Source organism: Crocuta crocuta, unplaced genomic scaffold, assembly GCF_008692635.1.
Source record: "Crocuta crocuta isolate KB4526 unplaced genomic scaffold, BGI_CrCroc_1.0 scaffold204, whole genome shotgun sequence".
In the NCBI taxonomy this organism is placed as follows: Eukaryota; Metazoa; Chordata; class Mammalia; order Carnivora; family Hyaenidae; genus Crocuta; species Crocuta crocuta.
Genome location: NW_027529603.1, coordinates 215,998 through 221,288, shown reverse-complemented (window position 1 = coordinate 221,288; position 5,291 = coordinate 215,998).

The window sequence follows — 5,291 nt, the reverse complement described above, 5'->3', positions numbered from 1 at the left end:
GACGGGCGCGTGCTCCGGCCCGTTCCACTTCGGAGGGCCCAGGGCCTGGGACTCGGGTGACTTTCGCACTCTTTGAGGGATCGGGGGTGGCTGTCCGGCTCGCGCCAGCAAGTGAGCCCAAGGGGTGGGGAAGAAATGTAGTGTTCTTTTTTGCTTTTAAAAATGATTTGGCCATAAAGGGAGAGGCTTCGTTCTTCAGCTGCTGTGGTCACACTGGGCCCCTTCTCACCCCCTTGTGCCCACCCCCGACCCCTACTCCCGCCTTAATTTCTTGCAAAGCGTGCCAAGTGGACATCGCAATCACGCTGACATATAATAGGACTTTGACGTTTCCATGGTTATGAATGCAGAGTTTCTGGTGTAAAAAAATTTTTTTCTTAACATGTGACAACATTTTATAACGCAGGCTATTCACCAGTCAGAAATCAGAGAAATGGCTGAGAGTTGACGCTGAATGGACCTTCTTCACCAGACCTGTTTTTGTTGGGTGATTTGACTTGCACCCTCTCTAGCAAATCTGAGAAAGAAGTGATTAAATCTTTCTAGATCCAAGGTGGTGAGGTTTTCCTGTCGATTTATATGGAAAACTGTTATTTTCTAACTTAAGTATCTGAATAAACAGCTTATAGGACGGATAGCTAATAGCTAATACTAATTTCCACTGCTACCAGTTAGTTTCCGTTTTGTTCCTCTGTGCAGGGCCCTATTATTGGATCTTTATGTATCTTATTTAACCAACTCTTCCATCTGTCCTGTGAAGTGAAAAATATTACCCCGTTTTGCAGTTATGAAATGCGATAGCTGGGATTCAGTCCTCATGTCTGTTTCCCAAGCCCATACTTTTCTCATTATATCTAATTTTTAAATATAAAGGGTTATATTTAAAAAATCATATTTAATTTTGAAAAATGAGATTACTTACTGTATTCCCAATGTGGGAAAAGACTTTCTTTCCACACACTTCCTAGATTCATATTCATTCATTCTTCCTTTCACATTCATTAATTTTCCTTGAGTGTCTACCCCATGTCACAGAGTCACCACAAACTCTGAAAAATAATAATATTAGAGTTCCCTTGGAAGTAAGGGTGATAGTGTTCAATGATAACAGGCATGTAACACAATAAGATATAATCCCTTACAGAAAAGAATGAAATCAAAACTCTAAAGGGAACAGGAATTTATTCGTAAACACTGGTCAAAACCATGAAGGAAATACATTTGAGAGTTGGTGTTCCACCACTTCGATGTTATAAAAGACATTACCTTAGTACCTGTTTTCACTAACTGAAAGAAATCTGAAGCGGATTTTCGCTTTTACAAAAAATTTGAAAAGTGAAAATGGCATTCAGCGTTTGTTTTGCAGCAAGCTGTTACAGAGAGGGCCCCCGTCAAGATCCTTCCCTGGGAACTACACTCAGCCTCTCAGCACCAAGCCACCATAGCTTTGGACTGTGTCCGTGAGCATCTGTGCTTTATCTGGATTTACTTTGTGTATCCATGAGCAAGATGTGTCCTAAGGGATCAGAAAAGCCTAAGAGAAGCTGTGTTTTGGGTCTGGGAATGCTGAAAAACTTTCCCACAGAAATTAATGGTAATTGCTTCTTTGCTTTCTGCCATTTTGGTTTCATGGGAACCCTCTACTTTCAGAAAGCACAAGAAACCTGTACTCCCCACATCACTCGGCTCTGTTGCTCTCTGGAAAGTCACCAGTACCATGCAGATTGTAAATCCACTGGCCTGTCTTCTGTTCCTGTCCTCACTGACTGCTCTGTGTTATTTGACACTGGTGACTAGTCTTTCCTTGAAATTTTAACCTCTTTTTGGCTTTAGAGCCCTCTGCTCTCATGATCACTTCTCCATCTTTGATCTCTCTTAGGCTTTTTGCCTATACTTTTTCTCCTCTCCCTTTACTTGTGATTCCATACACTGAGTTTTTCTTCATTTATTTTCTCTCTGTGTAGACTCTCTGTCACCTGCAGCTAAAGCCTGCTAGGTCTCTGTCACTGTTCTTAACTCTCTTCAGGTCTCCACATGCTTTATTTCCAGCCACTTGTGGGCTATCACCACCTGGATATTCCAAAGGTGCCTGCCATTCTTCACGTCTAAAATGAGACTTCAGCATCTTTTCTAACCATCAGTCTGTCCCCTCCTTCCCTTCCAGTTTCTTCCTCACTCTGAATCTCACATCTTGAATTTGGGTCTCATGGAGTGTTGCAAAAGCTAAATATTTAAGGGCTTTAGAACCATATTACTATGCTTATACAGGGTCCACCTGATAAATATTTCTGCCATGGTACAAAAACTCTGCGAGTGGCCTAGCGGAATATGTAGACTTTATGAACCTTGTGAGAGGAAGCCAGCCAGCTGTGGAGCTGCTCAGGCACCACAGATCACTCCAGGGGCCAGTGGCAGAAGGACCTTCCATTGAAGCGACTGCACTATTCTAGCAGCCTCACCTGCCAGAAGCTTCTGCTACTATAAGTTGAACCACATGAAGATGTGGTCAGAGACCTGTTATGCTCCGAGGAATGCCTTATTGTACTTCACGCTGACTTCAGTTATTTGTATAAACTGGACTTCTTCACTTTATAGAAAGGTCCTAAAAACTGTCCCCAATTAACTTTGTCCCATGCTTTTCAATTTATAATGCACGTGCACACATTTTATTTAAGAAAAAGGAACTGGTGTCAGAGAAAGGCAGCCTGAGAGCACAGTCATATGCTGTTCTCTTGGAGAGATTGAGTTTGACAGTCTGACCACCTTTCGAGAAAAACTATTGGTGGTTCCCAAACTGAGTGTTTCTTGGCATCACCAGAGGGCACTTAGTAAGAAGACTGCCTCCAGTGTCCCCCACCTCCTAGAGTGTCTGATTAATTAGATCAGGGGTGGGATCTGTGCTCAGAGCCTGAGGAATCTAAATACTACAGGTGATTCTGCTCTAGCAGGTCCACAGATTGGCACCAGGGGGTTGCTACCTGGAGATATACGCTCCATAGGGCGAGACCATGTCAGTTTGTTCTTCACCCCTAACCTGGGGCCTGGCACATAGCAGGTGCTCAATGCAGTTTGTTGACTCTTTCTTCCCGCCCCCTACTCCATTACACTCTGTTCGGTATTCTCTAGCACAGTACAGAGGAGAAACGTCTGGCAAGGAGTGAAGCATAAGGTGGCCCTTCCTGAAATACTTGTTTGAAGGAACTCTAGAATACCTATGTTCCTCGCTGAATGTATGTCTTTCTCATCCTAGAGGAACTTTTAAGTAAATGTTTTCTGTTCCTTTAAAAAATGCTATATTCATAATAAGGAAAGGCAGTGCTTAGCCTCCTCTTCACCTCCCCACCCCCAAATATCCAACTGCTACCCCCTTCCACACCTGTCCTCTATGTAATATTTGTGTTCCTTTTCTTACCGTCCACGTGCCTGAATCCTTGAGATGCTTTCCAGGATCCGCTGGCCATCTGGTTTACACTTAAACACTGGCCTCCCCTCAACCTAACTAGTGATAAAAGCCAAATGTGGTCAAATGTCCCATTGAATCTTCACAACAACCCTTCGAGGCTGGTGATATTCTTACCATTCCACAGATATGAGAACTGAGATTCAGGTTATGAGATTCAGATACGATAACTGACTTTATAACTTACTTTAGGTCACAAAACTGGCAAATGGTGATGCGGGGGTTTGAACCAAGGGTGATCAAAGTCCAGAACTTGTGTTTTTAACCTCGATGCAGTGATGTAGCATTTTATTTAAGTGAAATCATTGGATACTCTGAGGCTATAAATCATTTATTCTCTGCAGAAAAGAAGAGGAACGTCAGTGTGCTAGGAGAGAACTTTGGTCTCTCACTGTACAGTCTAGAATTCCTTGTTCACTTACTTTCAGTGCTTCTTCTCCCTGATCACAGCACAAAGATCCCTGGTGCAGCATGTACTTTAGATGCACATGGATAAAGATCCTCCTCATCCTGGTGGATGGAGATGTTGAAAATTGGGAGCAGTAATGTCATTGTTCTGAGGCTGCTTCTCCTGACATGATTTATTTGTTTTCAAGAAAATGATTTGGTAACATCAACAAATGAGAGTTAGAAAAATAGCAAATCTGTCACTAGTTGGACTTATTTCTATTTCCAGTTTATGAGGAGACTGCTTTCATGGGTTAGATTAACTACTATTTAAAAATCTTACTACAGCCCCTGTGCCCTTGTGCTCTCGTCATTCTTCTCCACCCTTTAGTCGCTTTGTCCTTCATTCTGGGCATTTCTTTCAGTCACTAAAAAAGCAGTGGATTCCCCAAACTCATTTTTCCTAAGCAACACAGCAGACTCACTGCATGCCTAGCCTCCACCTGGGCCCTTTACTTGTTGTCCCCGCAGGGAACCAATGTGACATTATTTTCCTGCTCCTTGCTGTGTATGAGTAATACTGTATCTCTGACCCAAGAATCTCATTTTTTCTGCCAACATCCATGGAACAGTAAGAGGCTTATTTATTAGCATGTGTAGGGTAAAGTCTTAGTTGCTGACGCTTTCGGTGACACAGTGGGATGCTGGCAGAGACACTCCTTTCTGGAAGACCCTACAGGTTATGTTAGTGGGCAAGAGAAGACTCTCCAGGATCTCATAGCAAATACTTTTACCCAAGTGGTGAGCAAGGGGCACGGGAAGGGTCCTCCACTGCCATCCTGTTAATGTATAGTTATATGTGATGAGAAACAGGATTGAAACAATTTACCCAAACGATGTTTTGGTTGTGTTCATGCTCCTCAAGAGTAGGATGCAAAAGGGTTGTTATATGACAGTGGGATGGCCCAAAGTGGCTGTAGCTGCTGAGTCAAGGGGTCCCCAAAGTTTAAATAAATGCTGCCAACAATATGGAGATAGAAACTTAGGTGGATCAAAAACAAGTGTTGATTTGGATGAGCCCAAGCCGTGGGATTGAAACCGGACGTTGATGCAAGGCCTTGTTTATGGACAAGGAATTGCTGTGTCCCTCTGCACCTCGTGACTCTTCCCTTCCCCCATTTCCCAACTTCAGCTGCTTTAAGGATAAAGCTGAGTACGCTTGGGGAACTCCAAGAAGGGGGAAGCTCAAATAGTTTTAACTTTGTTGTGTATAATTGCCCAGGTTACAATTCTGCCCAGTTAGTGGAGGGGGTTGGGGTGCTAGATGCAAGGGTAGCTGAAGGCACTGAGGACTGTGGAGGAAGCTGCGTTATATGAGCAAGGAAACTGGTATCAAGCCTGTCCTGAAGAGACCAAGGAGTTAAAAAAAAAAAAAAAAGCCATC